Raw genomic sequence first — 12801 nt, forward strand, 5'->3', positions numbered from 1 at the left:
CCACCAAGCTTCAGGGTTCAATCACTGCAGATGCAGAGCTCAGAGGCCTGGGCAGTGATGCTGTCCAATCCCAGTTGCTGGGTGCCCAGGGCCAGTTCGCTCAGGTTTCCAGGCAGATCGGAATGGCTAGGGAGTTGTTGAGAACCTGAGGTTTCCTCAATAATTTACATCTCTGCTTCTCCCTGGATGGGATCGCATGGCCCTGGACAAAGTCGGTGAACACTCTGCTGGGGGAACCTGATCTCCTAGGTTGGGTGACAACAACAAGGGGAACAATGTGAGGATTACATTGAACGCTGGCCAGCGCTCCGGAAGATATGGACCCAGTGGGAGGTGGGTGACCTGATAGGGCTGCTTCAGCTCAGCGGTGGCCTGTCACTGGCGGCGGGTGGAGGGTGATTGGAGAAGAGAAAGCTGAATGCTCTGGGAGCCTTAGGAACAAGATGGAGGCTCTATTTTGCCCAACCTCACTAGCCTGTGGGCTGCTGAATGAGGTCACTCTGGCATGGATGCCCCATTTCCCACTGCCTCTGCCACTGAATTGACCCAACTGGAGTCATCACGCCTGTTCTCTGTTTTCCAACTGGCCTTGGGGCTCATGCCCTCTCCATGTGGCACATTTTGGTTGTCCTGAATCTTCACCCCTTTCTCTACACTGGCTCCATTCCCTCAATATATAAACACACTCGGGACTTTGGAATATTTTTTTAATGTTTATTTATTTATTTATTTTGGCTGCACCAGATATTAGTTGCAACACACAGGATCTTCAGTTTTCATTGTGCCATGTGGGACCTAGTTCCCTGACCAGGGATCAAACCTGGGCCCCCTGCACTGGGAGTGCAGAGTCCCAGCCACAGGACCACCAGGGAAGTACTTTGGAATCTTAAAATAAATCCCCCTGCGTCCCTCCAGTCACCAGCCCACTTCTCTCCTTCCCTTCTTGGAGAGACAGAGGGCACCCCACCCTCTTCACTGCCCACTGCCTGCAGTCCACCGGTCTCCACCTGCTAAACTGACACAGAGACCCCCTCCTATGATTTGTAGACCCACAGCTCTCCTGAGCACCTGAATGCTCCACAGATGGACTTTGAACTTGTTATTCATTCATCAAAGGTTTATAAAACACTTTCTCTGTGCCAGACATTGAGCTGTATGGTGAATACAATGAGGATCAAGGAGCTTATGATTTGATGGTAAACAGAGATGTAAAACAACTCTTACGGATTTGATTAGGAAGGGATGCAATTGAAATCTGCCCAGAATGGTATGCATGAGAACCCAGGGAAGTGCACCAAACAGGGAAGGGAGGAGCAACTGGTCACAGTAGGCTTTTCTGGGAGAATTGGGTTGGAACGGAGTTTTAAAGGATGTGTAGGAAGTGGGCAGAAGAAACTGGAATTTTGGTTGCAGGACTCTTTCAATTTTAAGTGACAGGATTAACTTAAGCACACCAGAACTATATAACTGGAAAGACTGACTGGGGGAAAAGCCTTCATATCTGCTGCTCTCACACTCACCTCTGTTGTCTCTCCCTCTGTGTTAGACCCATTCTCTCCTAACCAGTGAGCTTACTCTGTGTTTCAGTGGGTAAAAGGACCATGGCCACACGAAGTTCCAGGCTTATGTCACTTCATTGTGTTGGCTCTTTAAGAAAGAGAAAACTATCCCAGCACCCATATGTAAAATCCCAGAGAAGGGCTCTGATTGGCCCAGATTGGGTCACGTGCCAATCCTGGACCAATCACTGAGGGTTGGGATACTATGCTTAAAGAGGCTTGGATCTCCTGCCCATCCCTGGGGTCAGAGAGCAGGATACTGTGATATTCCATCAGGATCACATAGAGTGAAACAGAGAAAAGCCAAAGGAAAGGATACTGAAAACACAAAAACAACAGACACCCCTAATAGAGAACTTTCTAAACAGAATCACATGTTCAAAACTATACAACAGCCATGGAATGTGTCTGGGGAATTACTAGTAGTTTCAAATAGCTGGATCTGTGGATGAACTTGGTTGAGTGGCAAGAAATAAACCTGGAGAAGAAGAAAAAAATTGGAGAGCCATATGTGCTGAACAAGAGTTTAAATATTTTCTTAAAAGCTGTGGTGAATTTTTGGAAAATATTTTCAGATATTTATATGATAAAATTCTTATATTTGGGGGAAAAATCCTTTTGGTCATAAACCTGTTCTTTTCTTCCCTGTTTCAGTTAATGGCATTCTTATCTTGCCACTTCTATGAGCTGAAATCGGCGGCAGGGGTGGGGGGAACAGGGTTATCACCCTCAGCCAAGTCCTCCTTGGACCCCCTCCCCATTAGCCATTCCTTCCCATTCTATGGCACAGTCTTAGTTCAGGCTTCAAGCCCGAGTCTGTTCTTGCAAGGACACCTATGTGGACTCTGCTAACTTATACCGAGGCACCCATTCTTCCTGGGAGGTTTCTGTGCTGCAGCCCAGGCTGGGTTAGATGGGTTCTCCCTGCTTCCACCCATAGTATACACCCTCCTCACAGCAGCCATCTCTGCATTGTTAACTGTACCATCTGGCTCTGACCATATGCTCTGTGTACACAGACTCTGTGGATGCCTCGGGAGTATGACCTGGTTTTTCATTTCTCATCCCAGCTGCTCTGATGGTGTCCAATACACTATAGACACTGGGTAAATATCTGTTGATTAATGAAAAGACAAGTGAATAAATGAACCTCACCTCCTGCCACTAAGGCAAATTTAAATGCACCCATAACTGGAAAAAAAAAATGTTATAAAGCCTTAGCGAGGTTCTGAAACAAAGGTGTTTTCCTCATCAACTTCCAAAGCTCATGTTCTTTTTTCTCTATCCTCCCAGGTCCTCTTTTCAATTTCTGTCTGTCTATGGAAGCGTGGACAGGGAGTGTTACCTGCCATTCCAGTAAACAAAGAATGTTGCCCACCATCTCAGTTCTACAAAGATCAAGGCATTAGCCACTGCAGCCACTCACCCACGATGCACCCTGAGGGGAATTCAGGGTGGAGAAAAACAGGATGCTGGCCCTGGGTAGATAAGATACATATCTAAGGAATAATTTCAAGTGATCCCAGGTTCTTGCATCTTCCCTACATAGAAACAGCACTAAAATCATTACTTTGACATGTCTGTTCTTTGCAATTAGCAATAATCTTTAGATCTAGATTATTCTATTTTGTTCAACTATATATATATATATATATATATATATATATATATATATTTTTTTTTTTTTTCCCCCAGCAAAAAACACCTTCAATATATGCTGGCTTCTTCCTTATCATTTCAGGGCAGTTCCTCAGAGCTATCAGAGAGACTAGTTTTCCAGGCTATAGTCCTTAGTGTGTCCCCAAATAAAGCTTAACTTACAACTTCTGGGCTGTGCATTTTTCTTCAGTTGACAGAACTTTCTATCTTGTCTAGCCATGCAAACTGAAGTCTGCAATGTATGTGTATATATGTGTGTGTGTGTTTGCATATGTGTAGAGGAAATGCTTTGTAACAAATTCCCCCAACCATTAGTGGCTTAAAATATCACACAAGACTTATTCTCAGAGTGTCTGTGTATCAGGAGTCTGGGTTCAACTGATCCAGGTCCTCTGTTTTGGGGAGTCTCACCCAGTTGTAACCTGGTTTCAAGTGGGGCCTGATCTACTTCCAAGCTCCCTTACACAGTAGTGGCAGAGTTCAGTCCCTTGCTGGCTGTTGGCTGGAGGCCACCCTGGGATCCTTGCCCTGTGGGCTTCTACATCATGGCAGCTTCTTTCATCAAAATCAGCAAAAGACAGACTCAGCAAGATTATCCTTTATAACCTAATCGCAGAAGTGACACTCCACTACTTTTGCTGTGTTCTATTTGTCAGAAGCAAGTTAGTAGGTTTATCTCCCAGTCAAGTGATAGTCATGGGTACCAGGGGATGGAGTCACTGGGGACCATCTTAGAAGTCTGCCTATCACAGAGTGTAGCCATTAAAATCACGAGGCTATTTGAATATCACTTTTGCTCTTTCCTACTGAATCTAAAAAGAGCTCTGTCAACACTTCTGTGCTAACATGTTTATTAAATAAATTTATTTATTTAAATATGAAATACTTTGCCATCTAACATTAAATTCAAAACCAAATATGATTTCTAAGTTTGTTTACTGACCTCCTTATTGTCAACTGAGCTGACTTGTGTTTGGGGGCTAAGATAATAATCAGACTGCTGTGATTGCAGGTAAGAGGGGTTAATACTTTGACTGTAGTAACCGAGCCATGGCAAGAGCCTGGGGACAGCTACAAGACCTCCACTGTCACCGGGTCTCCCTCTGCACACGTGGAGCCTGCATTGTCCCTTGTGGCCACCCATAGCGCTCCAGGCTCCCTCTCCTGGCTTGACCAGTAGATGTGGTCTGCATGTTTACATTGCTATACAAAGCCCTGAGGTATACATCGCTAAGAAGAGGCTCTGCTTTCCTTTGAATCACATGTCCATCTCTGGACCATCGAGGGCAGTCAGCAGTGATGCCCTGGAACTCATTTTGGGGCAGGTGCTGGGCCCCAGGTGAACTCCTGTGCTGGGCGGGCGGGGAGCGCCTGTCAGAGCGCCGTCGTCTCCATGGCACCACATGCCTGAAAAGGCCAAGCCAACTCGGTAGAAGAGGGAGGAGAGCTGGATAGTCAGGATGAAGCTCCTTCTTGCCCTCCCTGTCTGTCTCTCTCACACACATACACACACAGCACTTGTCTAAAGGGAATAACACTTGGGTGCTAGGGCAGGAATTGAAATCTGAGGATCTGTCCCCACCTACTAATTATATGACCACGGGGGGTTCACTTCTCTCTAGACCCTGGCTTCTCAATACCTAAAAAGGGAATTCGAGTACCTGTATCCAGGGGGTGGCTGTGCAGGAAGGTGCAGAGGATTGAACAGTGTCTACCCAAAATTCATGTTTACATAAATCTCAGAATATGACTTTATTACAAGAGTATTTGCAGATATAATTAACTACGTATCCTGAGATGAAATGATACTGGGGTTGGGGGCGGTACATAAATCTAGTGACAGGCGTCCCTGTCAGAAGAGAAGAGGACAGAAAGAGACACAGAGAAAAAGGTCACGAGGAGAGGGAGGCAGAGACTGGAGAGGTGTGTCTATAAACCAAAGGATGCTGAACATCGAGGGAAGCTGCCAGAAGCCAGGAGAGAGGAACGGGGTGGTCTCTCCCTCACTGCCCTCAGAAGGAACCAACCTGGACAGTACCTTGACTTCAGGTTTCTGGCCTCCTGAAGTGTGAGCAAATAAGCATCTATTGTTTTAAGCCACTCAGCTGGTGGGTAATTTGTTATAGCGACCAGAGGAGACAATGTTGTTTGGTCGCTAAGTCATGTCTGGCTCTTTGTGACCCCATGGACTGCAGCACGCCAGGATTCTCTGTCCTCCACTATCTTCCAGAATTTGCTCAAATTCATGTCCATTGAGTTGGGGATGCTATCTAACATCTCATCCTCACCTCCTTCTCCTTTTATCTTCAATCTTTCCCAGCATCAGGGTCTTTTCCAACGAGTTGGTTCTTCACATCAAGTGGCCAAAGTATTGGAGCTTCCACCTCAGTATCAGTCCTTCTAATGAATGTTCAGGGTTGATTTCCTTCAAGATTGACCAGTTTCATCTCCTTACAGTCCAAGGGCATCTCAAGAATCTTCTTCAGCACCACAGTTTGAAAGCATCAATTCTTCAGTGCTCAGCCTTCTTTGTGGTTCAGCTCTCACATTCATACAGAACTCCTGGAGAAAACCATAGCTTTGACTGTATAGACTTGGTCAGCAAAGTGATGTCTCTCTGCTTTTTTATACGTTGTCTAGGTTTGTCATAGCTTTCCTTCCCAAGAGCAAGTGTCTTTTAATTACATGGCTGCAGTCACTGTCTGCAAGGAGAGCCAACCAGTCCATCCTAAACGAGATCAGTCCTGGGTGTTCATTGGAAAGACTGATGTTGAAGCTGAAACTCCAATACTTTGGCCACCTCATGAGAAGAGCTGACTCATTGGAAAAGACCCTGATGCTGGGAAGGATTGGGGGCGGGAGGAGAAGGGGATGACAGAGGATGAGATGGCTGGATGGCATCACCGACTCAATGGACATGGGTTTGGGTAGACTCCGGGAGTTGGTGATGGACAGAGAGGCCTGGCATGCTGCAATTCATGGGGTCGCAAAGAGTCGGACACGACTGAGAGATTGAACTGAACTGAACTGAACTGAACTTTCACCCTCATCAAGAGGCTCTTTAATTCCTCTTCACTTTCTGTCATTAGAGTACTATCTGCATATCTGAAGTTGTTGATATTTTTCCTGCCAATCTTGATTCCAGCTTGCGATTCATCCAGCCCAGCATTTCACATGATGTACTCTGCATGCATAAAAGTTAAATAAGCAGGCTGACAATATTCAGCCTTGTCGTACTCCTCTCCCAATTTTGAACCAGTCAGTTGTTCCGTGTCTGGTTCTAACTGTTGCTTCCTGTCCCACAAACAGGTTTCTTAGGAGACAGGTAAAGTGGTCTGGTACTCTCATCTCTTTGAGAACTTTCCACAGTTTGTTGTGATCCACACAGTCAAAGGCTTTACTGTAGGCAATGAAGTAGACATAGATTTTTTTTGGAATTCGCTTGCTTTCTCCATGATCCAATGGATGTGGGCAATTTGATCTCTGGCTCCTCTTCACGGATCACAGCCTCGTTGTGGTGAAGGGACTTGCATAACTCAATGAAGCTATGAACCGTGCTGTGCAGGGCCACCCAAGACAGATGAGTCATAGTGAAGAGTTCTGACAAAACATGATCCACTGGAGGAGGGAATGAAAACCCACTCCAGTATTCTTCCTGCAAGAACCCCATAAACAGTATGAAAAGGCAAAAAACCATGACATTGGAAGATGAGCCCCCCACATCAGAAGGTGTCCAATATGCTACTGGAGAATAGCAGAGGGCAGTTACTAATAGCTCCAGAAAGAATTAAGTGGCTGGGCCAACGCAGAAATGACGCTCAGTTATGGATGGGTCTGGTGGTGAAAGTAAAGTCCCGTGCTGTAAAGAACAATATTGCATAGAAACCTGGAATGTTAGGTCCATGAATCAAGGTAAATCGGACATGGTCAGGCAGAAGATGGCAAGAGTGAACATTGACATTTTAGGAATCAGTGAACTAAATTAGATGGAAATGGGCAAATTTAATCCAGATGACCATTATATCTACTACTGCGGGCAAGAATCCCTTGGAAGAAATAGAGTAGCCCTCATAGTCAACAAAAGAGTCCTAAATGCAGTACTTGGGTGCAATCTCAAAAAAGACAGAATGATCTTGGTTTGTTTCCAAGGCAAACCCTTCAACATCACAGTAAGACATGTCTATGCCTGAACCACTGATGCCGAAGAAGCTGAAGTTGACAAGTTCTATGAAGACCTACAAGACCTTCTAGACCTAACACACACACACAAAAAAAGATAGGAAGTCAAGAGATACCCAGAATAGTAGGCAAGTTTGGCCTTGGAGTACAAAATGAAGCAGGGCAAAAGCTAACAGAGTTTTGCCAAGAGAACATGCTGGTCATAGCAAGCACCCTTTCCAACAACACAAAAGACATCTATACACATGGACATCATCAGATGGTCAATACTGAATCAGATTGATTATGTTCTTTGCAGCCAAAATGAATAAGCTGTATACAATCAGCAGAAATAAGACCAGGAGCTGACTGTGGCCTAGATCATGAGCTCCTTATTGCAAAATTCAGGCTTAAATTGAAGAAAGTAGAGAAAACCACTAGGCCATTCAGGTATGACCTAAATCAAATCCCTTATGATTATTCAGTGGAGGTGATGAATAGATCCAAGGGATTAGATCTGATAGACAGTGTGCCTGAAGAACTATGGATGGAGGTTCATAACACTGTATAGGAGACAGTGACCAAAACCATGCCAAAGAAAAAGAAATGCAAGAAGACAGAATGGTTGTCTGAGGAGGCTTTACAAATAGCTGAGAAAAGAAGATAAACAAAAGGCAAGGGAGGAAAGGGAAGATATACCCATCTGAATGCAGAGTTCCAGAGAAGAGCAAGGAGAGATGAGAAAGCCTTCCTAAATGAACAATGTGAAGAAATAGAGGAAAGCAATAGAATGGGAAAGACTAGAGATCTCTTTAAGAAAATTGGAGAAATAAAGGGAATGTTTCATGCAAGGATGGGCACAATAAAGAACAGAAATGGTAAGGGCCTAACAGAAGAAGACATTAAGAAGAGGTAGCAAGACTACATAGAGGAACCATGCAAAAAAAGATCATAATGACCCGGATAACCACAATGGTGTACTCACTCACCTAGAGCCAGAAATCCTGGAGTGTGACATCAAGTGTGCCTTAGGAAGCATTACTATGAACAAAGCCAACGGAGGTGACAGAATTCCAGCCGAGCTATTTAAAGTCCTAATAGACAATGCCGTTAAAGTGCCGCACTCATTATGTCAGCAAATTTGGAAAATACGGCAGTGGTCACAGGACTGGAAAAGGTCAGTTTTCATTCCAATCCCAAAGAAGGGCAATGCCAAGAATGTTCAAAACTACCATACAATTGCACCCATTTCACGTACTAGCAAGGTAATGCAAAAAATCCTTCAAATTAGGCTTCAACAGTACATGAACTGAGAACTTGCAGATGTACAAGCTGGGTTGAGAAAAAGCAGAGCAACCAGAGAGGAGACAATATATCAGGTTAATATGAAAAGTGGGAGAAACACACAGCATTACGGGATCGGGAATGCTAATACAACAGGCATTGCCATCACACAGAAACCGATTGAACTCGGGGTTCTTTTGCCTGGTTCTCAGTGCGGTCCAGATCTGTTCATTATGCTGTTGCCACATCCGCAGCCTGGATCTAGCCACTGCCACCTCTCTGTCATCTGTGCAGGCATGACCTGCAACTCTGAAGTCATGCCTGAGCTCAGAGGAGGGAGTTAAATGGACAGCTGTGGACACTGACCGCTGAGTGCTGGCCCGAGTGCTGCCCTGTTCTGAGCACTCCACGAGGGCACTGGGCGCTCAGCACTTTTATGCAGATACAAAGACCAAGCAAGTGGCAGCAGTAAGATCAGACTCCAAGGGTCAGGCCTCAGAGCGTGTGTGGGAAGTGTCTCCCTGCGCTGCCTCGGGCAATAAGGATGACCCCTTCCTGATTGATTGGGCAGAACACAGCTACTCAGAGCCTTGGCTGCCAGCCTGCCCTTCCTCCTCCTCCTATCTCTGCCCCCTCATTCAAGGCATGACAGGCTCGGAAAATCCCCATGTTCTCTCATCTCCCTCCACCTCAGGCCAGTCCTGCCTTTGGTCTCCTCACTGAATGCCCAGCCCCCCAGCAGCAAGGGAAATGAGCTGGTTAGAAATGCGAACAAGCTCTTAGCCTGTTCAGGTTCTTCCTGGCAGGTGGCCTAGGACAAGGCACTGGAGGACTGTCACGGGCGCCAGGCTGCCCTTAGATCCTGCCACTCACCAGGAAGCTTGGTCCTGCCCGCTTCGGCAGAGTGGGCTGTCGGGGGTGCCTCTCACTGTCCCTCTGCCCGGAGCCTCAGAATTTTTCAGGTCCCCTTTCTATCACCCCACAACCATGAGCCCTCGGCGACCTCAACTGTATCCTCACCTCCATAGGCCCTGGCCTCTGGCCAGCCTTTCCCTGCCACCACCCACTTCTGTCTGAATCCTGCAGGGGCTCCCCACACCCACCAGCTGGGGGTGAGCTCGTCCAGTCCCCTCACGTCCAAACGTACCTCTCCAACTCCAACACCCCCAGAGCTTCAGATTCATGTTTTCAGTCACTTGTGTGACATGTCCTGGTTCATAGCCAGGTAATGCTTAAAATCCTTCAAACTAGGCTTCTGAAAGTCAGCCTGAATGTCTGAAGATGTAAATGTCTGAAACATCACATACTGTTATTTTTCGCGGCCCCAGTCATTCCCATCTGAGCAAATGGCACCCCAGTTCATGCAGTCGCTTCAGCTCCCAAACCTAGGCGTCGTCTTAATTCCTCTCTCTCTTTCACTTTCTGTCATTGATTCATCATCCAGTCAGGTTTCACTCTTCCTCCAAAATGTACCCGCAATCTGTCTCCAGTGCCACAACCCCCGAGACCACGCCTGTCTCAGCCTGGACCTGGCAGTCATCACCCAGCTGGCCCTTGCTTCCACCGTGGTCTCTGAGCCGTTCTCCACAACAGCAGCTGGGCATCTTTGAAAACCCAGAAATCAGTTTCATTGCTCCACCGAAAACCCTTTAACGACTTCCACAGGACTCAGAGGAAAAGCCTAAGTCTTTCTGTGTCCTCGGGAGCCCCCCTCTCCCAGGCCCTCCAGCTTCAGGGGCTCTGTGCACCTGGCCCTGTCCCCCACCAGGATCTGAGCACCCGGCTTCCACCCTTGGACCGCTCTGCTCAGGTCTCCCAGCTGGCTGCTCACTTCTCTGCAGATCTCAGCTCCAGTGTCACCTCCTGAAGACACTGCCTTGATCAACACTGCCTTCCAATCACATCAGTCACACTGATCATCTCCCTGTTTGATCTTCCTCAAGCTACTTATCACAGATGAAATGACAATCTTTCTCATTATTGGAGGTAGTTATGCTCTGTATGGGCTTCCCAGGTGGTGCTAGTGGTAAAGAACCCGCCGGCCAAAGCAGAAGATGTAAGAGAGGTGGGTTTGACCCCTGGATTGGGAAGTTCCCCTGGAGAAGGGAATGGCAACCTCCTCCAGTATTCTTGCCTGGGCAATCCCATGGACAGAGGAGCCTGGCGGGCTACAGTCCATGGGTTGGCAAAGAGTCGGACATGACTGAAGTGACTTAGCACACAGAACACATATTCTGTAAATTTTGTCCTGAACAATGGATGAGCAAATATTGAGCCATTGGGGAAACACAGGCTTAGGCACCTGTGAGCCTCTGGCCACAAAATTTTCATCAAGATTTTAACCCTGTTCTTTGCTTGTTTCTGCTTAAAGACAGCTTGCTTAAAATATTCTGTTGATTCATTAACACTGAATTCCCAGCCAACAGCATGCATGCCTGAGGGAAGCTTATGTAACATTCGATTTCTCCTTCGTGGGGGCACTTCCCAGCCTTCTTGCACTTACAAACCCTAGACAGACAACTTCCGTGCTGAACTTGGGGCCATTTTAAAACAGGGAAACCACCAATAGAAATCACAAAAATGTTAAAAAAAAAAAAAAAAAAGTGGCATTAAATAGTCCCCAGAAGGTCACTTGTTTAGAGTATGCAAGCTGAAGCAAGAAGAGTCCTCCTCATCTGGGAATAAGTCCATCTCACTCAGAATTCTCATTCTTGTGCCCAGATAACTCTGAAAGTACTAGGCGTATTGATCTTGGGATTGCAAATACGTTCCAACAAATAGGTGAGCTTGCAAATAAAGCCATCTGAGAAGAAAGAGGCTCAGCCGGACTTCGCTTGGTTGTGTTGTGTTCCTCCTGACCAAAGAGAAGCTCCAGGAGAATTTGTCTGCTTTGTTCACTGCCATGTCCTCAGCTCTTGGCAGACAGAGTGCTTAGCGGGTAGGAAGCACTCAGTACGTATTTGTTGATTGAAAGAAAATTTAGAAGGAAGGAAGGCATGGGGGGGGTTGGAGTGAGGGAAGGGAGGGTCTCCCCTGGGGGTGGTGGAGGAAATTGCCACCTTCTTCATCTGTCCACCTCCCCACCCCACACTGTCAGGTAACACCCTGGTCTCAGTTCCTCAACCCAATATCTGACCCAGAGTTGATGATCACATTCTCTTTTACTCTCCTCTGGACTCTTCTTGGAGGTGAGAGTAAGGAGCCATCCGACTGTTTTAGTGTCTGGAGGCATTTGTGTCTCCCTCTGCTTAGTTCTGATTTCTGTCTCTTGGAGTAGACTTGGAGTGGAAAGCCTACTGGACCAAGAGTCAGAAAACCTGACTTAGGATATCAGACCTACCACCAATTAGCTGTGTGATTTGGGAGGTCACTTCCCTTCCCTGACCTCAGTTTCCTCATGTGTTTTTAAAAAAGGAGGAGGTCATTTGTCCTCTTGTCTTTTGTGACAATCAAATAGCATAAGTGTATATAAAAGTGCAATGGAAACTAGAATGTTCCCTCCAATGACACATACTATCAGTGTTATTTTATCCCTGGTCCTCTAGTCAATGGAATATTAGATTACAAGTGGCTTAAACTGATCCTTGGCTCACACGTCGAGAACTCCAAAATGCAGCAGCTTGACACTGTCCAGGAAGGAATAGGCTTCGTCATCTCTTTTATTTTAATCTAGGACGAAAAATATCTTTCCCCAAAGCTCCCAGTAGACTATCTTTCCCAGATTCTGTCGGCAGGACTGGGTCACACTTGTAAGCTGATTACTGGTGCAGAACAAGATTCTAAACCAACCATGGTTCATCCATGGTGGGTCGGGGGAGGGCCCTTGCAGGGGGAGGAGCCAAGGTCACCTGCCACATTTGCTGCCTCTTCTCCTGGTCCTAAGCACCCCCTCTGGTACTCCACCCCACACCCTCTCCCTTCTGTACCCCCACCCTCTCCTGCACCCCTTCCTGCACCCCCACACCCCCTCTCCCTCCTGTACTCCCACACCCTCTCCTGTACCCCCTCTCCCTCCTGTACCCCCACCCTCTCCTGAACCCCACACCTTCTCCTGCACCCCTTCCTGCACCCCACACCCCTTTCTGCACCCCCTCTCCCTCCTGTACCCCCACACCCTCTTCTGCACCCCTCTCCCTCCTGT

This window comes from Giraffa tippelskirchi, chromosome 5 (assembly GCF_054371585.1).
Source record: "Giraffa tippelskirchi isolate mGirTip1 chromosome 5, T2T-mGirTip1v1.2.pri, whole genome shotgun sequence".
NCBI classification, from domain to species: domain Eukaryota; kingdom Metazoa; phylum Chordata; class Mammalia; order Artiodactyla; family Giraffidae; genus Giraffa; species Giraffa tippelskirchi.